Genomic DNA, 27,343 nt, shown 5'->3' on the forward strand with positions numbered 1-27,343 from the left:
CTCATCCTTCTATCCTAACTTAGCAATAAAAGTGATTGTTATTTGGTGGTAAGAAGGTGGCAGAACGGCACGCCTCTCTACAATCAATTATTATAAGTCTACTTTAGTATGAGTGAGTGACGCTCGTAGGTACTTACGAGGTGTCTTAGTGTGCGTGAGATAATTAAGATATTAAAAAAGGACAAATTAGTTTATAGTTGTTAAGAAAAATTCATTAAAATGCTGTTAATTTAAGATAAATATGCGCATTGAGTTAATAAATCTATATGAACTGTATTCTTATTTTCATTAAGTAGTAAAAGATAGTTCCGAATTAAGAAGGTCGTTAATAATTAAACAAATCGCTATCCAAGTGCGTGAACACTAAAATCTCTACAAAGTGTTAAAACAAAATCGCTTCCCGCCGTACTGTACGCTTAGATACATCTTTTAAAAATACGCAACGGATTTTAATGCAGTTTTTATCAATAAACAGTGATTCGAAAAGATAATCCATGACAATTCATATTATAGTATTGAAATTAATCGAAAATTTCCTCTTTTTATGTTAATTCTTTTATCTAAAAGTTGTATATACTCTTATTGAATTGAAATAAAGCCGTGTGAACAAATAGCTACTTATTTTAAAAATAGAATGTTGTGTTAACACAAAATGGCATACGTATAAACGCTTAATATATTATTAAACGTAATAAACAAAAAAAATTGAATTTAGTGTTGATGATGATTGATGAGCTTGTAACTACATACACAAAGTTAGTTTTCGTTTAAAGTATTCACGTACATATGTTAACAGTATTACCACCTACTTTCAAGTTCAAAGGTCATATATTTCTCATAAAGGCATAAATTAAAAATACATAAAAAAATTACTAAATATTAGTAGCAATTAAAAGTACACGTATGAAGACATACATCTCCAATTATAAAAAAAGGTACAATAACAATCAAAAGTTAAATACACGAGTTACATTACAACAGTATAATGACAGGTATTAGAAATTTCTCATACTAATGGCTCAGTGGCTAGAACGCGTGCATCTTAACCCATGATTTCGGGTTCAAACCCAGAGAAGCACCACTATATGTGCTTAAGCTGTGTTTATAATTCATCTCGTGCTCGGCGGTGAAGGAAAACATCGCGAGGAAACCTGCATGTGTCTAATTTCATCGAAATTCTGCCGCATGTGCATTTCACTAACTCGCATTGGAACAGCGTGGTGCAATATGTTTCAAACCCTCTCCTTAATCGAAGAGGAGGCCTTATCTCAGCAGTGAGAAATGTACAGACTGACGACTGACTGACTCACTTTACTTTACTTTACTAGTAGCAATTAAAACTAAATTCTGCCACATGTGCAGTTCACCAACCCGCATTGGAACAGCGTGGTGGAATATGCCCCTAACCTTTTTCTCAATGGAAAAGGAGGCCTCAGCCCAGCAGTGAAATTTACAGGCTGTTACTTTTTTTACAAGAGTGTATTTTAAAAATATATTATTGGTTAAGCCTTTATTCATAACGTTCCCATGATTAAACTGCACACCACGACATATTAGCTGTGTGTGTGTGTTTACATATTTATTGATTTCCATATGAGAAGGAGAACAAAATCTTTGGTTTCAAAGTTTTCATATAATGAATAAAAACAAACAGCTCTATATTATACTCTGCTTTGTTTTGCCTCCTCGCAAAAATCAAGTCGTATTCAAATCACATCAAATCAGAATATACCTTATTCAAGTGGATTTTTACATACACTTTTGAATCGTCATTAAACATAACTACAATCGGTTCGGAATGCACTGACTACCGAGAAGAACCGGCGAGAAACTCTTTTTTTTTATCGTATCGGTTGGCGGACGAGCATATGGGCCACCTGATGGTAAGTGGTCACCATCACCAATAGACAATGACGCTGTAAGAAATATTAACTATTCCTTATATCGTCAATGTGCCACCAACCATGGGAACTAAGATTTTATTTCCCTTGTGCCTGTAGTTACACTGACTCACTCTTTTTCAACATTGAAAAGTACAAAGTCATGTTAGTTAAACACAATTATATATGTAAGTAATATATTATCAAAGTCAAAAAGTAAAACGATAAATTATTTTTTTCCGAAATTCTTGCAGTAATTAAAATAATAACGATTTAAAAGATATATAATTATAAATGCGTAAGCAGTTTTCACACGGACTCGATTCGCGCGGCTACATAAATAATCGATACAAGAATAAATTAGTTAAATAAATACGATTATGAGTTTTCACTGGTCCAGTGTTTATGACATGTCCCTATAGTCCAGTAGCACACTCTAACGAGGTTTGAGTCACGCGAACACACTTGTTAGCATAACTTATACGGTAAGGGCGAGCTTGCATATCGCTAGCTTTTTATAACGCTCCGTTATAATGTATTATAACGGATTTTTTTGTATGACGAACAAACAAATTGATGTTTAAAATAAGAACTAAGGCTTACAAATGAGTATTAACTATATTTAAATTTCGAATGACGATTTTCGCGCCGGTTTTTTTTCGATTTTCTTGACGTAATCATTTTTATTGTACTTATTCTTAAATGTATGCGTATGATAATCGATTTTTTATTCATTTCGTTACGTATGCGTCGATATATCATTCGTCGATTAAGTTGGAACTCTGCACTGTCAACGTTTGCCTTCGCGGGAAGTTTCTTAGTTTAATAATAGTACAATTAACGTAGAATGAATTAGCGGCAATAATTTTATATAATTTCTTATAAATGTAAATTTTCTTGGTGGTAGGCTGTACCCTTTAAGTTAGAACAGTAAAATATAGTTGCAATATGAGTTTGGAGTGCAGACGTCAAAATACTTATAAGTTAGGAGTTATTTAATTACAAAAGTTACAGTATATCTTTGACGATTCTAAGGGCCATGTTTGTATGTCACGGAGCTTTTTAATTTACTATAGCTACGTATAGGCTCAAAACGCTAACTCAAAGTAAGCATAAGAAAAAAAAAAAGTTTGTGAAACTGAAAACTCATTAGAAATTTTACCAACAAGCATGCAATATGTGTGTACTGTTGTATTCCGGTTTGAATAGTGAGTGAGTCTGTGTAGCAAAAGTAAATAACTTCATACTTTTATCCCGAGGTGCATGGTGCATTGCTGATGTAAGGAATGCAATTTAAAAGTTACAATGTTTGCCCATAGATAACAGATTGAGGTATCCACTTACAACCATGAGTCCCCTTTTCTTGTCCGCCTAACAGTATAAAAAAAATCAGACAGTTTTCGCATATAAATGTCCGTAATATTCATAAATGTATTTTTCTGCAATAGTAACACAGTTCAAAACATAAACAGTTATCAAGTAAAACGTTAATTGTTAAAATCAGTCAGATGTTCAAACATTTTCTTATAAATCGTATCTAAGATAAGACTTTAATGACTTTAGTTTTAATATGTGTCTTCTCTAAACAGTATCAAGCCACCATCAAAAGACGGCGTCACAAAGAGCAACCCGAGCAAGAGGCACCGCGAGCGTCTCAACGCAGAGCTGGACACGCTGGCATCTCTGCTGCCCTTCGAACAAAACATCCTCAGCAAACTCGACAGGCTGTCCATACTGCGGCTCTCCGTCAGCTATTTACGGACCAAGAGCTATTTTCAAGGTCAGTCATAGAGCTAAGAAGTGTTTTGTTGTGTAAAGTTTTCTTGATCATCAACGCCATCTAGCGAACTTCATATAAATATATAGTGACGAAGTTTCATCCTTTACTTCTTTAGAGAAAATAGGGGTAACCTTCTTTCTCTATTTACACACAAGCCTGAACGAACTTAAATGGTCAGTACCAAATCCCATCACGCGTAACGCTGAACTCTTTCAGAAAGACATTATATATATATTTTTAAGATACCTTTAAACCTTTCTAGTATTATTGACATCTTTGTCAATGTGTCTAGTCGTCTTATAGATCTTGTAGTTTGTTAAAATATCATAAGAATTTATTCTCCATCAGGCAACTTACTTTCGGTGAAATCTCTTTTTATACTTCAAGAAAGACCATTATTTTAATACTATTAAGTAACACTGATTCATTAATGTATAAAATAAAAAAATCTAGTAAAAACTATATTGATATTAACTTTTTAAATATGATGATGTCGTCTTTACCGATATCTGTCATAGCGACCAATCTAACCAGAGAGACCAGCACGGGCTCTATTATGATGCACAAGATTATACACAAACACAGGTCCGTCCTATTCCCTAAATCCAATAATCTTATATGATAAGAAATCTAACACGACAGGAAAGAGAAAATACAAGACTAACTTACCATGGCTTTATGTGCTTTCCAAGGCACGGAAGACATACACTTCCAACTTTTAGACTACGGACTGTTACTGAGAATTTTATGCCTAAAAACCTATGGCTTAGCCATTATAGCAACTAAGCAGCTAGACTTTTTAAGTAACGAAAAAGTACATAATCAATACATCATATCAAAGAACATAATAAACTTCAAAAAATATTCGCTCTGCATCATTTCGTCAGATATTTATACATACAAAGTTATGTATAAGTATTTGAGGTCGAGCCGCTTGCTTGATCAAGGAACTTCAGGTATTTGGCCTCCTCGACCATTTATTCTCTCCTTTTTAATATATATATATGTCATCATTTTTACCATCATTAAACAGTAAATAAAAATAAAAGTATTTCTAATGATATAATTCTAAATACAGAACTACTATATAATTATAGTATCCATACACACTTTTGCGTTTGGCAAAAAATATGTAAATTGCAAAATACGAGGAGCATATTAGTGGCAAAGTTAATTTAACTAAATATCATTAGTATGAATAGCAACATTGAGTCATACCTTTATTTCTGAAAATCTTTAGACTAGTTGTTAGGGGATTCTCTCATGCTTTAGGGGTTGGTGGCCAAATATAAGACATAAAGACTGTGTCCTAACATGGAAATCAAGCTTGCTTCATACAAAATTTACCGTGGAAGAGAAACTTATTAGTATGTATTACAATATATTAGAAAAAATGACCTACTTTAATAAAATATCATAAGACGAGTCAAACTTCATCCAATTACCAATAAGCGACCGATTACCGTCGAAATAAAATACCACAATATCAAGGTCATCGACCGACCATTAAAATATCATCAGCAAACATTACACAAACAATTTATACCGCGATTAAAACTAAAGCATATTAAATCATTTCGACCCCGGACCGATTTGCAAAACAAAAACTCGACTTAGAATCGAATACCGATGTATCGATTACTTATAAATGTGTTCCATGACACGTATTTAACGTTGTCAGGCAATTTTATTATGCTACACCCTTTATTAATAAATGAGTCGTGTTCTCTCGATTACGATTCAGAAGAACGTAATCGATACAAACCGATTCGATTTCGTTATTTCATCGATATTCTACTATTTTTTTTTTTTTTTTTTTTTATTATTCTTTATTGCACAAAAACAAGTACAAAGGGCGGACTTAACGCTATAACAGCATTTTCTGCCAGCCAACCCAGAATATTGTAGGAGAGTAGTCAGTAGGGTGTGCACAGAAGTAAAAGAAAATTTCAAAATATATACATAGCAATAGATGCTTGTAATAATAATAAATATATATATTAATAATACAATACATTGCGATGTTATACATAAATATACATATACATAATATACATAAATATACACAAACAGATACATAATATATAAGTACATAATTATTTAACATATATACATAAATATATATATATACATATATATATATATGAATCCAATTATGATAAAAATATTGATGAAAATACACAGACGACAGATAAAATAGTTTTACTTGGCGCTTGAAGGAATCGCGCGATGGAGCTCTACGAATATAATCAGGCAAAGTGTTCCAAAGCCGGGCTGCAACTAGAGAGAAAGAGTTGGAAACAAAGCCAGATTTATGGGAAGGTATGAAAAGGGTAAGAAATTGAGAGGATCGTAGGGGCTTATTATGAGTAGAGGAAAGAAGAGAAAATTTAGAGGATAAGTAAGTGGGAGCATTAGGGTCAGTAAGAATAGAGTAGAGAAGACATAGAAGCCGAGTATATCTACGTTCTCGTATAGGAAGCCAGTGTAACTGTTTCCTAAAACGAGAAACGTGGTCGAATTTGTGTAAGCTAAAGATAAACCGAATGCCAGAGTTAAGGAGACGATTAAGTTTATGTAGGTGTTCTTCCGACAGATCTAGATAACAGGAGTCACCGTAATCAAGAATTGGGACCAAGAGGGTAGTAACAAGCTGGATTTTAGTTTCCATAGGCAAAAAGTTTTTTAAACGCATCATGGAATGCATAGTGGCGTAAAACCTACGAGAAACTTCTTTAACATGTTCCCCCCAACTGAGTTTACTGTCAATGATAATGCCGAGGTCTTTAACACTGCTGCTGAACTCTATTGGTATATTATTATATCGTAGGTTGGGCAGAGTCAGAACATCTAATTTAGCTAACTGTCTCCCGCTGCCTATAATGATGGCTTGACACTTGGATGGATTGACAGTGATACCATATTTAGCGGACCAAAGAGAAATGCGGTGGAGATTGTCATTTAGGGAGTTAATGGCCGCAGCAAGATCATTGACAGTAGAGTGTTCGTAGAGCTGCAAGTCATCGGCATACAGGTGGTAGTGCGAAGTTAAAATTTTAGTGATGGCGTTTATAAAAACAGAAAATAACAGAGGAGATAATATGCCGCCTTGAGGAACGCCGGCGCTCACTTCGCACCAATCAGATTGTAGCTGACCAATGCGTGTGGATTGCCGGCGCCCTCGAAGATAAGAAGAAAACCATTCAACGGTAGAGTCTGACAAGTTAGCATGGGAAAGAAATGCAAGAAGGAGGTCATGGTCTACTGCATTGAAAGCATTGCTAAAGTCAATTAGCACGAGCACTGTGAGTTGCTGGTTTTCCATGGCGATACGAATATCGTCCGTGACCTTTAACAATGCTGTTGTTGTGCTGTGACCTGGGCGAAAGCCCGATTGGAGTGGATTGAATAAGTCGCATTTATGAAGGTAGCAAGAGATTTGTTGGTGTGCAATGGACTCCAGGATTTTGGATAAAAAGGGGAGAATTGTTATAGGACGAAAATGAGAAGGCAGCGAAGGATTTGATATTTTAGGGAGTGGGAGAACAAAAGCCTTGCGCCACATCTCAGGAAATGTACTCGTGGTAAAGGAGAAGTTGACGATATGAGTTATGGAGGGAATTAGAAAATTAAGGATGAGGGTAATCATAATTCGACTTACTCCATCGCAACCAACCGCCTTAGATTTGATCGAAAGAATGGTTTTCTTAACATCATTCTCCGTTATAGGAGAAAAGCTGAAAGGTGGGGAAGTGATTCTAGGCAAGCCATGTATTTCAGAAAGCGTTGAAAGTTTAGTTTGCAAGTCGAGGACTGGAGGTGAAGAGAAGTGAAGATTGAGATTGTTTAAATCGAATTGAGATTGATCAGGGAAAGCTTGAGACTTGCCAATACCGAGGGTATTTAAAAATTTTAAAGCTTCCTCGGGAGAAGATTCACGTATTTTGTCAAAGATATATCGGCGTTTGAGCTTCCTACACAACTGATTGCAGCGATTCCTTGCAGCTTTATAAGCTGACCAGTTGAGAGCGCAACGGTCCCTCTTATACTTACGGAAGGCTTTATCCCTCTTGGCTCTCGCTTTTCTTAAATCGTCATTAAACCAAAGGTTTGAAAAATTTTTTATTTTAACAAGGCGTAGAGGCGAGTGTCGGTCGAATAATTCAATCAATTTAGAGCACAGAAAATGCAACTTCTCGTCAATTGACGACAACACCTCTATCTGCGTCCAAGGAATAAGAGTGGCATCGTCAAATAGCCTGTCGAGATCTAGATGACAATAGCTTCGCAGCAGCAGCATCTTGGGTTTGGGCTTAGGTGGTCTGAATTTAAAGGAAGCGAATATTAGATCGTGGTGGGAGAATTCAGGCGCTGAAAACTGACCAAATTTAGAGACCAAGTCACCTTTGGACGTTATAATTAAGTCTAAGAGACTATCGGGTCCGTCAATTGGGTGGTGTGTTGCAGCGAGCGGTAAAACCTGGAGGTTTATGAAAAAAGGAGGTTTTTAAAAGAGTCTAGTATAAATCTGAGCTTTGACGACCGATAATTACTCTTGATCAGACAAGTGTTGATATCCCCCATTACAATAAGATTAGTATACTTAGGCATCAGATTCTCGAAGAGGGACTCAAGAGAAGAAAAATAATTGATATTGGGGGGACAATAGACCACTCCAAGGGCTATTTTGGTGCCTACATCTATCTCGATGAATAAATATTCAGAAGATGCGTTATACTGGGAAGTAGATTGACAAATAAGTTTGTAAGGGATGTGACTTTTTAAATATATTGCAACACCCCCACCAGTTTTTCCGATTCGATCATTCCTGATTAAGATATAATTAGGTATAGAAAAAGAAGTAGAATGAAGAGAAGGTTTTAACCAGGTCTCGGAAATAAAAACAGCATGAATGGATGCCTGGTTAAATGTAGAATAGAGATCGGAAAAATGACTTGGAACACTTTGCGCATTGATGTGACAAATATTTAAATTCTTACGAAAATGTGAGAATTCATTAGACAGTAAATCTCCTAGTAATTGAAAATTTTCATCAGTACTGAGAAAAGAAATGTCGTCATCATCATCTCTTGCAGAATAAAATGATTCGGAGCTTGAATTCATAATGCATATACGAAAAAAATATAATATACTAAATAAAATATATATTTATACAATAATATATTTATATATAACAAATATATTTTAATATAATTATACGAAATCCAAGAATTAAAAAATCTAAAATAATTCAAGTAAATTGACTAGACTAATCATACACATTCTGCTGGCTCACAACAATTCACTTAAAATACGTAACTAAAAAGAAATACTAAAATACATAAGCAAAAAAAAAAAAAAATACAATGCATGTTAAGGTCGAGAAGCCATGTATCTAAGTGAATTACAAAAAAAGTTTGCTTATCCCAAAAAACACAAAAGTTAAAATGGGTTACTAATAATAATAGTTGATTAATAATGATAAAAAAGAAACAGATGTAAATAAAACTTTGTAAATAAAAAATTTCCTAATAAAGGTAAAAGTAGATATTAAAAAGAAAAAAAAAATAGTAATCTATCAAGCACATGAAAGTTAAAATACAATCGTTTACCATAATGACATGACTATATAAAAAAAAAAAAATTAATTTTATCCATTTAAATGTAGCTAACGAATACAGGTTGAGAAACATGTATATAATATAAAATAAAAAAAATGTAGAAAGAAACACTTCTAATAAAGTTCGTTATCTATATCTATAGAGTAAGTGCGGCACATTTGGAATACATGTTAGTTTTTTGCGAATATCTTTAAAAAGAAACAGTATAGTTCGACCAAAAATGTGTTAAATAATTTTTAATTTTCTAGATATCGATCTATTCCATATTACCTGCAGTATCTCAAATATATCGACCTTCCTCTATATATTAGACATAAAAAAAAAGTGTGCCAAAACACAATCATCCAAGTCACTAGCGATTGACTATATCTAATAGTCTTCAAAACGCGCCTCAGGTGTCAACTTGTCAAGTGTCAACAGTATGGAATTGATAAACAAATATACCCACTATTAACATGTAACTTGGATAAAAAATAAAAAATATTGTAATTGCTACGGGTACACTAATAATTAAAAGAAAAGAAAATATAGAATCATAATTACCCACAAGAAATGACAATTGTGGGACAACATCAATATCATTGTGATGGTAAAAAACAATTAAGTAAGTGTAAGTGAACTGTAACTTAAGATAAGCATTGTGTAGATTTTAAATAAATTTCACACATATGCATATTAATCGCAAATAATACGAACTATTATCGAAAGAATAGAGGGACTTCAGTATGTACTATGGGATGATTATAAGTAAAATAAATGAAAGTAAAACCAAAACAAGATATAGAATACATATGATAACTATTGCTACTTGTCTATTTTTTTCTTGACTATACTCGTTTATCCTTACACTAGCGACCCGCCAGGCTTCGCACTGACACTAAATTTACTACAGACTTGCTTCTTAACTACATATATTGTCCATGTATTATATGCAAAAACCTTCCTCTAGAATCACTCTATCTATTAAAAAAGCACATCAAAATCTGTTGCGTAATTTAAAAGCATATATAGGGCCATACAGCAGTAACCGACTTTGTTTTATGCTATGCAATGTAAGAAAGTGAGTCTTTTTGTATGTTACACTTTCACTTCTCACCTTCGTAAGATCATTATGCAATTTTGTCTACACATTACCAGGGAAACAGGAAATTACATAGAAATTCTGCCACATATGTATTTCACCAACCCACATTGGAACAGCATGGTTGAATATTTTCCAAACCTCTTCTCAAAGGGAGAGGAGGCCCTAGCCCAACAGTGGGAAATTTACGCTGCTGTAAGTAAAATTTGTTGTTGCTGTGAAAGTTTTTGACAATATCATCAACGGACATCGCAAGAATAGGGGTTGTACTGTATTACTGTATAACGTATAACGACGAAAATAGAAGTGATATTAAAACTCATTGCCTAGTTAAATATGTAGTACATAAATGGCTTTACGTATTTGTATTTGTCCTTTTTAGGAAAGAAGAGCTGAAGCGTCTTTGTTTTAAATTAAATCTTATATTTTAGAGCTTACATTTTGGCTGACTTTAATTTTTTGGTAACTTAGCTTAGTCAATGTTAGTTTAATTATAGTTAAAATTTCTTGGTGATAGGGCTCTGTGTAAGCCCCCTTGTGTAGGTACCACCCTCACATCACATTCTACCTTTAAAAATCAATACTGTATCATTTATTTTTACAATATCATATTTTTAATATTTTTTATTAGTGTCAATGTAAGTGGCCCCTTTGCCACTCTGTGTAGAATACAATATAAGCTTGAAAACGATCATAAATGACGTAATGCAATGTTAATTTACGATAAACGATAAAAAAATTAAATATTCAAATTCAAAAATAGAACTAGAATTGACCAAGCCCTAATCGAATTTTAAACAAACAAACTCGATTCTATGCCAAACGATACAATCGAATAAATACATCAATATCCAATTAATCGATAATTGGAACAATAAATACTAAGAAAAACTTACCACTTTGCATACGCTACCAAGACGCATGCGCGTATATCATTTACTGAGTTATTAATGCTCTTTATAATTTTATTCTGAACGAGTTTTCGAATATAAAAATCAGTAGGGGGCGATTGGTATATGCTTTATTGTGTACAGACGGACTTTTGGGCCGACGACGTGAATTGTAATGTGTACTGGCGAGGGGAAAAGCGTTTTAAATCTACCATGTTTAATAAAACTATAAATTAAATATTATTTATTCTAAAAAAAATACTAAATTATATTTGTCATTTATCACAAATCGGTTTGTATCAAAAAATACATTTCGTCTATGAATTATGTTCTTCACTGTATTTACATTACTATAAGGAATAAATATTAATTCCTTTTTTTAATAAATCTGCTCAATATTTGAAGTGAATATTTAGGATCGAAATTGATACCGTTTATATCTTTGAATACATAATTAAATAAGGATCTTTTCACTCCAGTGTACATTCAAAATATCGATAATTCTAATTAAATCGATTGTTGAAGCATCGATTACACGGTCTCTCTCGATTCGTAAAGATTTCGCCGCGCCGCGGGTAGCAAGATAGTTTAAACTTAAAATATACAGGAATATTATATCCAGTACCTAGTAATTATTAGTATTTCTCAGTATTTCTGTCGGACGCTGAATATATTTAAGTATAATTGTATTTTGCATAGCTTAAATACTTAAGTCCATAAGACATACTATATGTATTTAGTTACTGTGTAATTCATTTGAGAAAGACAATGCTATTGATTTTATTGCCAATTAATTTATAAAATCTACATTTCAATCAAAAACGTCGTGTACTGGAATAAAGACTATTTTGATTCTGTTTGAGATATGACTTATTACTTTCTTGATATAAACAGACTTAAATTCAAGAAATCGTATTCTTTATTCAATTATTGGTTAAATAAAAACAAAAAATGACGTCATCGTATTAATTGTAAAAATAACAAGGAAGGAGTATTTACTACATAAATTACTTTTTCGATATAAACAGACTTAAATTCAAATAATTATAATTCTTTATTCAAATATTAGTTCAATAAAAATAAAAATATGTCGTCATCCAGTTGGTTGCAAAAATAGCAAGAAAGGAGTATTTACTACATAAATTACTTTCTCGATATAAACAGATTGAAATTCAACAAATCGTAGTTCTTTATTCAAATGACATTAAATAAAAACAAAAAAATAACATCATCGAATCGTCAACAAATTGTAGTTCTTATTTTAAATTACATAATAAATAAAATTTTAACAAAAAGAAAAACCGACTTCAAACAAAACACTATTTTAAAACAAATGAATATGCACGAAAAAGTAATAAAAATAATTGCCTATTCAACATATTTTTCAGAGTCTTCCTAAGTTAAATGAAATGAAAAATATTAGACTACTTAAAAGTCGATTAACGATTATATCATGTAGTTATAGTTATTGGTATATTTGGAGCCGGTGTCAGCCACGGTGCCCTTGCCCCAACAATCAAAAGAAAAAAGCGATACGAGCCCCTTGATTGATCCAGTATATTATTGTGTAAAAGGTAATTTGTAAAAAACATATTTGTTAAAGTATTCTCGTATTGTTTTTTGATAGATATACTGTAGGGTTTTATTGGCTGACACCGACTCCAAATATAACAATAATTATAACTAATTACCCTTGAAGTATATATTTTATAATAAAAAAAGAATTATCAAAATTGGTTAACGTGATTTTCAGTTATTCACCTAATTGTCGCGCATATACATAATGCAAATTTAAGACTTATGTCGTTTTCACATGGATACCATCATCGGGAAGCACTACCTTTCAAACAAAAAAAAAATTATCAAAATCGGTCCACCCAGTAAAAAGTTATGAGGTAACAAACATACAAAAAAAAAAAATACAGACGAATTGATAACCTCCTCCTTTTGGAAGTCGGTTGAAAAGAAAACAAAAACAATGACGTCATCGAGTCGGTTGTAAAAATAACAAGCAAGGAGTATTTAATACATACTTTATTCAAATTACATTAAATAAAAACAAAAAAAACTTCATAGAATTGTCAACAACAAATCGTAGTTCTTAATTCAAACTACTTAAAAAGAAAACAAAAAAAAATGACGTCATCGAGTCGGTTGTAAAAATAACAAGCAAGGAGTATTTACTACATAAATGTTACATAATGTTTACACCGTGCCTGCCGCGGCGGGGCACGGTCCGGAAGAGCTGTATCGATCCGAACTAATTCAGTGCCTCCACTGAATTTATTGATGTTGCTACGAAGTACCGAAATGCTATAAAAATTTGCTATTCGTATCAGTTTATTATGAAAGATTTATGTTTAGCATTATGAAATAACGATTCTTAATAGGGATTTGCTAATAAGAATTTGTCACAACCGTATTACTTTAGCAAATTAGGTAGGTAAGTTACTAATACAAAGATTCGTACACTTTTGATACTAGACTGCATAGAATAGGTAACTCTTTTGTTGGGTAATGTAATTTGTATTGCTTGTTCGATACCGAAAGTTAGAATTCAATTAGTGAGTTCTTAAATGATACTAAACCTTGGAAATGTAACGATGCCTCTCAGCTTTGTTCTTATTCACTATAACTATTCAGGTTATATTTTGTTCGTTATTTTTCAAAAAAAAATACAGACGAATTGATAACCTCCTCCTTTTTGAAGTCGGTTGAAAAAGAGTAAAGGTTAATAAAAATATTACAAGATTAACAGCCTGTTCATTGAATATATATTCTACTAGTCGCGTTTTAGCGTGTTGATTGTAATGTGTTAGGCAAAAAAGTAGCCTAAATCCTTTCGTGGAGTTCAAATTAGCTTCATACCAAATTCCATCAAAATCGTTTTAGCGGTTTGGTCGTGAAAGAACGACAGACAAAGTTACTTTCACATTTATAATTTTAAATATAGAATATAAATAACAATCAAGCAATCAATCAAATCAATTATTCAAGTAAACTTGACAATGAAGCGTTTTTGAATCGTCAATAATTAAATACTACCACCGTTTCGGAAAGCAGCTTCTAGCGAGAAGAAACGTCAAGAAACTCGCATAGTTGCTCTTTTCATATAAACAGATTTACAGTGCTGTTATATATAGTAATTAGTGTCCTATCATGGAACATATTCTAAGTACGACTTCAATATTTATGTAGAAAGCTTGGATAAGCTGCTTGCATTAGGTTTAACTGTCTTGACTGCCGTGGCGTTGTTTAATCACAACATCAAATTAAGCTGAGGTAAAAACGCTTCAAGTAGCATGATTGATTACGGTGCCTTATCAGACGTTATTGTTTTCCATAAACTACGAAAAAAAAGACTAATTTGTCACATCGAAGGCTCGCCTTATCGCCCGTAATTGTTTTTGAAATCTAAATGCATCTGATAACATTTTCTTTTCGAGTTAAAATTCCTAAGTTCAACAATGTATTTGAAAAAATACCATTTAATAACTTAATCTAAATGTTTTATTAATATATATGAAATTAAATCGTCATTGTGTACGTTGGGAGGAAAGTTTTAACGTTCGATGTTTAATTGAACGTTTTTAAAATATGCATAACTCACCTTTAGATTATTCGTATATTTGAATTACAAAAAAAAATTCAATTTCAATTTGTTTGTTATAGAAACATAACTAAGTATATTTAATAATATGATTATTAGTAGTTAATATATAGGGTATATAAAATGTTTGTTAATTAGTCACTGTAAAAGTGTGAAGACTTAGTCCTCAAGATAGATTGTGAGCTTAGATACTAGGTAAGGCTTTGTGGAAGCCCGTCTGTGTGCCATCCACTCTTTATATTATATTCCATTACAAAACATCAATATTTAGTACCGTTTTTTTTCTAATTTAAAGGATGAGTGAGACAGTGTACCAGGCCCAAAGGATATAACATCTTAGTTCTCAAGTGGTGATATGAAAATGATTAATATTTCTGACAGTATCAACTGAACTATTTACTAGACCTGTACAAAAATTATGGGACATTTCTTAATTTGTCTAGGTTTGTAATATGCTCTTTACAATTAACCAGTAACATACATAACAACCTTATTATGAGTTGGTTAAAATTTTATATAAAATAAGTAAGTTAAAAGGTGTTTTAGTACAGTCCTTATCAGATCAATTATTATTCGTCGACGGATCACGTGCACACGCGAAATTAACTTTTAATATGCTTTTTATAAATACGTTAATTCTGTAAAATGTTTATTCATGCTTTGACGTGGTTTACATTCGAAAAGGGTTGTGTTCCACGATACATTTTCTATTCGGTTGCACATTATACTTGTAACTTGAAAATTATTAAAATTATGTTCAGCTTAAAAATAAATAAATATACCGTCTGTTATTTTATTACTTTCAAATTAAAGAAAATATGAACTTTGTGTGACTTTGTTTAGGGACCATCAGATATTGTACCGTCAAACAGTAAAACTCATTATTTCACAGTTGGTGGTGCAATGGCGTTGTAACACCAATATTTCTAACTAAAAGTCTAGCGATGATCTGCTGATATTTTAAGTTATGTAAAAAAAGGCACTCTTACCTGTGAACCCGCGGATCTTATAAGACAATAAAAAAAAGCAAGTAATATTTCGCACAGTGTCAATTTATAGGTGGTTGTGATAAGATAATCAAATACAGGTAGGCCCTCTCTACACCCTACCTTTCTCAATCTCATGGAAAGAAAATCTCAAGTTCTGGATTAACTGTACGGGTGTACTGTGCTGTTTACTGTAATGGTGTTACTACTGTCCTACATACTTTGGATAGATACTGAAATTCTTGCCAAAAAATTATGTTTCTTTTAACTCGAATTCTATGATTTGATCATTCAAGTAGACTTTTACAAGTACTTTTGAAGCGTCATTTTAGAGACACTTTTGAATCATCATATGACAATTATATTAATACCACTACCAGTGAAAGTAGATTCTACCGAGAAGAACCGTGAAGAAACTCAGTAGTTACTCTTTTTCAACATTTAAAATAGAGCCATTTTAGTTAAATATATATGCATGTAATATATAATTATTAAGCATTAGCCTCTTTAGTAGCCTTAGTCGGTTATAAATACATTTCAAATCGTAGTTGAAACGTTTTTCACCTGCTTAAGCTTACTTAAATCCTTTTATATCTTCATTAAAGAAAAGTCCCAGGTTCAGTCGTAACAATTAACGTTATATTTTACGGGGCTATTTATAGAGGTATTAAAGGCCGATTATAACGAGTGCTTCGAATTGGTTAATGAGTTAAGCTGGAACTGATCGTAAACTAAGTAAGACGCACGCGTACCGGCAGTTGATATAGCGTGTTTGAGTTTGCCTTTTTTTAGTTAATTTATATGTTATGTCGAATTGTCAAGTGAAGTAGGATTTAAACGAATATGTTTAGCAGAAATAATAATAATCAAATGACATAAACGATAAATTGTATATCATTCATCAGAAATCGAATATAAATTGGAATTCTAAAAGCTTGAGCAACTTTAAATATACCAAATTTCTTTTTTTTAGTGGCTTTTACTTGTGCCAAAAATACACACATTATTTCGCACATTATCACGTGATACCAAAATTTCAATTGAAACGAGGGAAAGAGATAGCTTAATTTTTATCGCATTAAGATGACGTCATTATTTTAGTATGAAAAGTTTTCTATTAGTTTTAGTAATGAATTAAGTAATTAATGGATTTACCATTACTAAAACTGATATAAGTAAAAAATAATTCGATAGTACAATAAATTTCTTACTTTACAGACATATTATAAATATTTGTAATGTTTTTCAATAGCTGTTTTATCATTCCATTATTATTATGTTACAAAATCTTTTCAGCTTATATTATTAATGTTTTATTGAGTCCCCTGTATATAATAGGGCGTGGACGGCGCCCGCCCGCTATGCTCTTCGCACTTTTAATATATAAACACTGTTTCTTGTCAATAAATGCCTACGTGTAAAATATATAACACACTCAGTGCCGCGGTTTCGCTTGCATTAGGGCGGTGCCTCACTGGCAAACCTTACCTGTAATGTTACAATATTATGCATTTCGGTCCCTCACTGGCAACACTTTTGGATACCCAAACAAAATCTTTCTATTTCAAAATAATCACAAAGAAATTGAATTTAAATAAACGAAGAATTAAAAAAACATGGAAAATTCAAAAATTGTTTAGTAAAAGTCTCGTGAACAAGACATTTTATTTTATTTTCATTAGGACAACCAACAGTAGATACAATATCACATGCAAAATAAAAAATAAAAATTACTTTTCAAAATTATATAGGCAAAAGTTACTGAGATAAGTACTTAGTGAGTAGATACCAACTACTCACTAAGTAAGTAGTCAAATGTTCCACCGCCAGACAATAACTAATATTGTTGTGTTCCGATATGGAAAGTGTTGTATAAGGAACCTAATATATTAGCTCCCATGTTTGGTGACACATTGGCGATATAAGAAATGGTTAATATTTCTTAACGCGCTAATGTCTATGGATAGTGGTGACCACTTAGCATCAGGTGATTTATTTTCCAACTGAAAAGTTTGAAAAGAAAATCACAAATACTTTCCGTGTTTATATCAATACAACATACTAAAAATATAATACTTACGCTTGGTCATTATTATTATGTAATTAATAAGTCAAAGTAATTAGTCAACCATGGGACCAAAAAATTAATATAGATAAAGACAAAACAGTGCAGTACTGTACCTTCTTTGTTAAACGATATTTTTGTTGATTATGACGATGCTATATAAAATATAATTAATATTTATGCGATATAAAATGTAAAAGATTTCCATAAGTGTTCACCAGGATTATGAATTAATATTAACATTGGGGAAATACTAGTAGTTATACATTCATCGAGACTGTCACTGTATTATAAGATATTGCTAAATAATTTTCTTAAATCTACAATATCTATTAACTTAACAAAGGTTTTGATTATTTAAAGAGCTATACGAAACATAAGTACAAGTATTTCTTTCTCTTGCTTGAGGAGGCCTAAGAGATAATTGTATCACTCTGCTTCAATGACAATTTGTTGGAATACCATACAGAATAGCACTGCGATATTCCTCGTGTTCTTACCGTTGGATCAACTTGTCGTAAAATATACAGGTTTTGTATTAAATGGTAGGCCTGAAACGCAATAAATAATCCACCCCCTAAATACATCAATACCGGTACCGGTAACTATTATGAAAAATCAGGGCTATAAAATTGCATCATAAAATATCCTTTGAAAGTGAACAGCCAATGGCATAAAAAAGTTACCCTCGAAGGGGCGCTTATATACGGGGCTCAGAATAACGGAGGGTTTGTAAAATTCGCCGACTCCTTGGAGGGGGAGGGGGGTGGAACAACCCTTAATGGCTGGATCGCGTGACTAAATTTCGGCAGTGACCCGACTTGGCTGTGAAAGTGAAAATAATTTCATTGAGCTGATACAACGCTGAAAAAACTGATATTATATCGCGCGTTTAATTTTTTTTTAATCAGATATTTATGATTATATTTCTTCTTTACATTCTAAGCAGCGTATACATATTTATATACTCTGGTAGTTAAAAGTCGATAACACAAAAATGTTAAGCAAAGAAATGACGAGCAAAATTCATACCGCCTAATTCAATGTGTCACAGATAATCATATGTATCATATGTTGATAAGAGAACGATTAAATACATTCAAAGTTAAAAAAACAATTGTTAAAGTTATATATATCAAATACCAAAACCATTCCATACGCCTACACCACTTGGTTCTGTCAAAAATATCCTATATCAATAAGCTATACTAGGGTTTAATTTGACACATAAAGTGTTGTCACATTTCTTTATCTACTGAGAACGATATTCAACGAAACTAAGTATGTCAAGAAAAGGCAGTATAAAGTTAATGTAAATTTCCCACTGCTGGGCTATGGCCTCCTTTTCTACTAAGGAGAGGGTTTGGAACATATTATACTATAACTCATTATTAAAATAGCGTTAAAAATTATACAAGTGGAGGTAATATCAGCTCCTATGATTCCTCGCGTACCGACGTCGCTAGGTAAATTTCGTTATAACCAAATTGTGAGCATTATTTCGTAAATATTTTCGAATGAAACTTGTTTGTGTAGCTCCTTTCAATGACAAACGCATCGTGTTGCTTTTAATAAATAAGTAACTAGTTATTTCTTACACGTTATAAATAATACTGGAAAACTTTCGCGATGATAATTTTATTTCTGAAGATTACACACATTATTGCATGCGTCATGTAAAAATTTTAGGCTATCTAGATGTATGTTATATTGAATTTCGATATATAGACGGTGTAAAATAATTTGCACTGCGATTTGTTTTGTGGACAGTACTTATTTTGGACATATGTATTCCATATTTAAAAATTAGTTAGTTTTGGATCTAGCTTATAACGCTAGAGTATCTGGGCTATAAAAAGTAATGATTCGTTGTTAATACATATCCATCATCCAATTTAAGCCACATTAGAACAGCGCAATGGAGTAGACTCCTAACCTTCTCCTCATAACTGTGAAGAGTCCTTAGCTAATATTTGGAAAATTTACGAGCTGCTTTTATGTGTACACTAGTAGTCAACAGCGGCTTCGCTAGGTTGTTGGCTGTCATGTGTTAGGCAAAAAGAGCAGCATATGTCCTTTCTTGGAGTAAAAGTTTCCTTCATACCAAATTTCATCAAATTCATTGCAGCGGTTTGGTCGTGAGAGAGCGACAGATATACTCTAGAATCAAAATCAAAATCAAAGTATACTTTATTCAAGTGGGCTTTTACAAGCACTTTTGAATGAGATGGACATATTAATATATAATGTCAAGAAATTCAGTCCACAGCTTAAAAGTTGGTGAAGTTGGTGAAACAATTGTTCCTTCATCTGAACTCCTCTACTCGCTTGAGTTCTTAAGTATCTCCCATGGAATTGGCTGTTGGATGTTGGCCTTAGAATGGCCGCCACAACTGATATAGGTCAGGAGGCCAATATACCATATATATTTGTATAAACACAAAATAGGTTGATGTTATTGGCTACCAATTATGTATTTACTAACATTCATGTCTATTATGGATATAAGTCAAAGGTATATCTTTTACGTTTCTTCTCTACGGGCTCTGAGGATCAGCATACAATATATTATGCAGATGTATAACCCGAATATCTTTCAGTATACAGAGAAAACTCTTATAATCGAGTTCAATGTACTCACAAGTTACCTACAACAATTCAATACCATTTCATTACATTAAAATTCACACGTACTATCCACTGAGCCATCGACAAACAGCCTGTTTTCCGTAAAAATATATAAAAACTTTTTCGTCATTAACTTTACATATGAAACAAATTAATTATGTTTTATAAAAAAAATATATTCTCTTTATTAAAAAATACACGGTGTAGTTTTCAGACTAATTAACGTAGACTCATTAAATGTGTTGCCTCCGACATAAATTAACTTAATACCTCATAATAAAAATATTATCTAGGCATGTAGGCAGCGCCCTCTGGGGTGCGTTACTGCCTTTTGTTTACTGAACAAGTAATTCGACACATACAATAACTATATACTGTATTTCCTACTGTTGTTTATACTGGTCAGTAATAGGTTTACAGCTTATTACAGAACAGAGTTAGAAGTAGCAAATACAGCAGATTTGTTGTCTCTTTCTACATTTGAAATGTCATCTTAATTATGATTGTGTGAAAAAACAGCCCTAATTCTATCTGCTATGGTTAAATTCTGAAACTTTTCCGTCGTGCCTGAAATCCGTCAACATACTATGAAGATGCTATTACATAACAAACGCTAAAATATAAAATAAAATCTTATATTTCTTGTAAATAAAATAATGATTAATATTATTATCGTAATTGTTTAAAGCGATATATTAAACAGCATTACCTATTGGTATTGAAAATAACCGAAAATATTACATATCAATATATAGATATATAAAAAGTTTTAAATCACACATTTTCAGTGAAATTCATTTAATCGTGTTGGGCGCAATATCCGCCATGTTGGATTTATTAATAGTTCCATAGTGCCATTAATTTAATTTAAAAAAAATCCTTCCGATGACCATATAATCATGTAAAAACATTTCGGTTTATTCTATGAGGACATCAAAAATGATAAGCAGAAACATGACTGATGCGTGGCTGATATATTTTAACGAGCTATTATATTTCTTTTCAAGATTACGTTGAAACATTGTTATAATGTCTTAATTAACGAAGATACAGAGCTGATATAACCTAATCAATTACCGCTAATGTAAATAGCGTAGCTTATAATATATGAGAAGTACGAGTATGGCTTGTTTTTCCGTATTCTATGCGATACGCATCAATCATTAGGTTGATTGATATTTAGTGCTCTTGTATTGGTGTTAACGTACAATATATGTCACTTCACTCGGAAAAATAATCAATATTTTAAAAAAATAATGCAAATAATAACGTAAATTATTTGCAAAAATTGTTTCTAAAGTAATGTATGTGCTCTTTGAAGGAGGAATATTTATAATTCACCCCTTGAAGGAGCTAAATTAGGGGGTGATAGTTTGTGTACTATAGGAAAAGTTGTAGAAGAAATTCTGCAATTAAAGTCGCAAGTAAAATACCGCTTGTTTAATAAAAGTGGCGTCAAATTTCCTCCTCTCTACGAATATCTGTCTGCTCACAAGAACAAGACATTCGTAGATAATGTCGAAATATCGAGCTCCACCGAATAAAAATAAAAATAAAAATGATAAATATCCCGAAATTAATAACTGTAATAATAAAAATAACCATGGTTATTTAAAATCTTTTGTAAAACATTATAGTATTGTATTAACACATCTGATACAAATATGCCATTAATGTATAATGCAATTGCAGTCTATACATACTTTCATTAGCTCTCTCGTTTATTAAGACCGTCAGGTGCGCAAGCGTGAACGTCCCACATCCCGCTGATCCTATCTTGTAACATAGTTTTTGCTATAAACATCAGAAAAATGGTAGAATTATCTAGTTATCGTCTTAATCTGGATCGAGATGAGGTAGAAAGTGAAATAAACTCTATTATTAAATTTTCATTTAATTTCATGTGAATGTAGGTTTAAGATATGATATATGTGAGATTATCCGAGTTACCGGCATTGCTTGCAAGATTAGCAGATAGATAGATAAATGACTAATCATGGATGTATATTAAAGATATCTTATCCTGTTAAAATATTTAAAACTAATGTCAAAGAAACAATTACAAATAAAGCATATTAATTACTCAATACAAGATTGCGTTGAAGATAAAAAAAAATGTATTAAGTATTTATTGATTTCTAGGGAATGTTGGAAAAAAGTTACTACTGAGTTTCATGATGGTTCTTTGAGTAGAATTTACTTTCTGAACCGGTGTGAGTTTTACATTTAATTCAACACTGTAACGTGATTTTTCAAAGGTGCTTATAGGACCTACTGGAATTGAATATAATTTGATTTTGATAGTATCTCTAGTCAGTGGCAAATGATTTTCAACCTAGAGAGAACAAAATTTCATGTGTAAAATTACCATGTAAAATTTCTCAGTGCAATAAAGAGTATTAAAAAAAAAAACATGTACTGAACCTATGCTGCACGAATACCCGATATGAGTGGGTTGAAATCACCTCATGCTAGGAAATTAAATCGACATCAACAAAAGCAAGTCTTAGATAGAAATAGCAAGACTAAAGAAGAGTAAAAATTTGAAACAGCCTCAGTATAATCTAATGTTAGGCGAAGGTCTCCGTTAATTTCAATAGTTTTGAAGCATATTACATTCATACTTACTCTCTGTGAATTTTACTATAAATACAATTTCAGTCAACGAGATTCCGATAACTTCTGAGTTGAATATGCAAACTTTAGTATAGTAAAGTATAAATAGAGCATATTCAATGGGTTATAACATGTTACTTCTTAAAATTGGAGACGCATGATTAATATAGATTATGTTTAATATTTCCTACCATGCCAATGTCTATTATCGGTTATCACTACTCACTACCTAGTTGCCCACTTAACAGTTTTCCTATCCCAAAGCCACCATCACTACTGGGCTACATCCTCTCCTAGCCTTATTCCACAGCACTGTTCTAATCCTTGAACACCGAGCATGAAATTAATTATAAACACAAGTTACGCTCATGAATTTGGTGGTTTTGAACTCAGAATCATCAGTAAAGATTTATGTAACCACTGAGCTATCACGGTTCATTAAAAGGTTCATTAAATATAAGTTAATTCACGATAAGAACCAGTATAAAGTATACCGAAAATATCTCAATACGAATTGTAAGACTCTACTTAATTGAATAATTACTCATCTCGTTGATTTTCTCTCCGCTTTCTCGCATAACAACCGTGGCGGTGCCAGATGTGGTGATCGTTCTGCGAAAAAAAATGAAAGTACGAATTCTCCAATTACACGGTCGTTGTGGAATCGAAGTTATTCTAAATTTAAATCGAGATGTTATAGATTATTGACGTTTCATATATCGCGTACCTACGTGTTCACTTCAGTTAAAACGGTTATTTTTATGGATTATTTTTTGAAGTAATAAAAATGAAACATATTTTAATGTATTTTTAAATATAAATTTATTGTAACCTTGATAATTAATAAATTTCTTATTAAAAATGATTTATGACAGACAGAAAAAAATAGTGTTTTTAAAGGATAACAAAATAAAATATTTATTTGTATCTTCTTACTTTCCCATCGGTTTTTCTTATTACTCGTAAATGCCTTTATTTTAAGTTTATATTAATTAAACTGACAATATTCAAATACGAATCTTGTAATAGAATCTATTAACTTTTAATAATTAATTTTTTGTTTTTGTAAATATAGGTAATTAAAATTTAGTATAGTTTCACAACAACAACAGCCTGTAAATTCCCACTGCTGGGCTAAAGGCCTCCCCTACCTTTGAGGAGAAGGTTTGGAACATATTCCACCACGCTGTTCCAATGCGGGTTGGTGGAATACACATGTGGCAGAATTTCTATGAAATTTGTCACATGCAGGTTTCCTCACGATGTTTTCCTTCACCGCTGAGCACGAGATGAATTATAAAGACAAATTAAGCACATGGACCAGCGGTGCTTGCCTGGGTTTGAACCCGCAATCATCGGTTAAGATGCACGCGTTCTAACCACTGGGCCATCTCAGAATAGTTTCAAGATTATCAATAATTTCGATTGACCTTTCCAACGATACATTTTTTTTTTCTCTTTCGAAGCAAATAAACTGATTTACACAAACAAGTATACAACCGAATACTTAAACATTGTAGCTTTACTGCGCAAGCGCAGTGGATCACAATCGGTCGCATTCAAATGAGCCCCGGATTTATGACTCCGTGAGCCAATGAGTGAGACATTGACTATAGACCTTTAAAATAATAGACATGTCAGCAGTTATAAAACAAAATTTAAAAAAAAAACACGAAATTAAAGTGTTTTATTAAAATTATTGTATGAGCGATTTTAGTAGTATTAAAAACATTATTAATATGTTTGATTAAATCTGTAAACGTTTCCCACAAATTTACGGTTGTTTAAAAAAATAAATTAAAAGCCTTATCAATAAATATATTTACAAAACATTAAACTACTGGATAGCAATTGTACTAACAAATTGACACTGTATCACAAGTTAGATCGCAATTTAACTACATCAAATAATTTATAAATTAGTAGAATAACCCTGTATTATCTATAGCATTCTATGTCCTTCGTAACCATCACTTCTCAAGTAAACCTCTAAGTGCAAGATAAGTCAGTAACTACAATATGTAGAACTTCAAGATCTTTTGTTGATTCGACACTGAACTAGTAATCAGGTTTTATACCAGCTTTTCTGGGTACTACCCACCCACGATCAATTCTATCATTAATGGAATAATTTACATTTATTTGTTTGGTTGATGAGTCAGTGGAAAGAATAGTTACATATTCTTATAATGCCAATGTATGTATAATTAATTAATATAGATTTAATTTACAAGAAATATAGTATTATAAGAATCAGATGTGATTTAAAAAAATAAAAGAGACAGGAAGATGAGAAAGAAAGGGAAAGATAGCTTAGAGGGCGCAGAACGCTTTTTCCTTGCGAGACGGTTTCTCCTAATTCATTGCACTAAGTCGTGCCATAGAACTCCATTCCAAAACGAAATACTATTTATTTAAGTAGGTTAAGTAATGCATATGTATCCTGAGTTTGATCTCTTTGTTTGCTACAAAAAAGTAGATTCGTTCTTTCCTATAACTTCGAACTAGCTCCACGCCAAATATGTACATCAAATTTTGTATCTGTGGTTTGACTGGGACAGACATACAGACTTACTTTTGTTTTTGTTTTAATAATATTTGTATAGATAATATCAATCAATTTTACACTTACATGACTAACAATTTGTGATTTGTAATTAATTTAATATTGAAAACTAATTTTATACATATTAACTCAGTGCATACCACTCCATGACTTGTACGCTATTTCCATGCAAACGAAATAAGTCGATATGTTTTTTTAAAAACTTACCAAATAAGTTCAAATAAACATATTACTCATTCACAAATATTAGTTCAAAATGAATGACAAATTATCAATTATTTTTGTTTTGACTTTATACGAAATATTTAATTTAACTTACAACAAAGAAAAAGCGAAAATGAGCTTAGACCGAGTTATTATTCTGACTTTTGGTATTCATCCATTCTACTAAACTAGATGAGATTGACTAAATTATTTTTGCAAAACAAAGTGATCCTAAAAGAAACTTGTTGAATCAACTGACTAGTAGACTCCTTAATATTTTGACAACTTTTATATTTCTAAAATAAATAATAAATAAAACCTTTAACTTGAATACTATAATACATTAAATTTAAATTAAAAATAATTAAAGAAATTTTATATTTTTTATAATATTCATAGACCGTATAAACGAATACCTTTGCTTAAACGAAATCAATTAAAAAATAATCAAACAAACGATTTAAACGATGCAAAAACGTTTAAAACCATCTGAAATATATTCAATACGGCTTTAAAACATATATCTCATTACAGAATCAAGAATTTAGGCAATTAACGGAATGTGTTTATTTGATATTTATCACGAACCGACTCGGACCACTAGTCATTGATAAAGTTAAACAAAAACAAGTCGAAATGAACGCGGCCAGTCACGACTCAGGCGACAAACCGATATAGGTGACAAAATGATTTTACGCCTTGAATACACTTTATTTGCTTGTTTTTATCTTATACGATTTTTAGTTTAAACATTATGGAGTTTTAATTAAGACTTAATTTTATCTCACGGCTCCCGTTTAATTGAGTTCGGACGAAATCTGAACGATCGGACGTCAAAGAGAAATATGGTGTTTAAAGGACGGTTTTAATTGTTTGTTTTAAAACAAAAAAACGTTTTAAAGGTCATTGACTTTGATGAAATTTTAATTGGTTTCAACGTGGTGGGGAGTGCTACTATGTATGGCTTATTTGTGTATTTCTAAGTATACGTTTGATAGTTATCTATTTCTTACAATTATATTCAACAAATCGACATTTTTTTTTATTAAATTTTATAAAGTATAATATATTCTTCTTCATCCATATTATAAAACAATCGACATATGATATAAACTATAAGATAAGTAAACAAGTTAATTAGGACCTTTTTTTGTAGTTTTCGATAATGATTATTGAATTTCGACGCCTATAGCTCTTAAACAATCCTTAGTTGAATTTGTATAGTAACAGTGTAGTTATAAATATTCGATATAAAATTAGCATGTACTGTATTTCATACATAAATAAAATATATAAATGTCATAAAATAATGAAATTCCATATGTAATTTAAACGTTTCCTTAAAAGATATCGATCATAATTAACACTTCCAAAAATAACAAACAGTTTTGTAATTAAGAAAAATTAAAAAAAAAA

At 31.7% G+C, this 27,343-nt stretch overlaps 1 protein-coding gene across 1 annotated transcript in view; it reads left to right on the plus strand.

Annotated features, from left to right (window-relative positions):
- The window catches only part of LOC124538939 (aryl hydrocarbon receptor), a 137,380-nt gene that overhangs the window by 72,965 nt on the left and 37,072 nt on the right, over positions 1–27,343 (plus strand). Inside the window, exon 2 of the mRNA XM_047116213.1 lies at positions 3,470–3,660. The gene's annotated coding sequence lies outside the window, so the exon portion shown is untranslated. The remainder of the gene's footprint in view (positions 1–3,469; positions 3,661–27,343) is intronic.

This window comes from Vanessa cardui, chromosome 21 (genome assembly GCF_905220365.1).
Source record: "Vanessa cardui chromosome 21, ilVanCard2.1, whole genome shotgun sequence".
Lineage (NCBI taxonomy): Eukaryota > Metazoa > Arthropoda > Insecta > Lepidoptera > Nymphalidae > Vanessa > Vanessa cardui.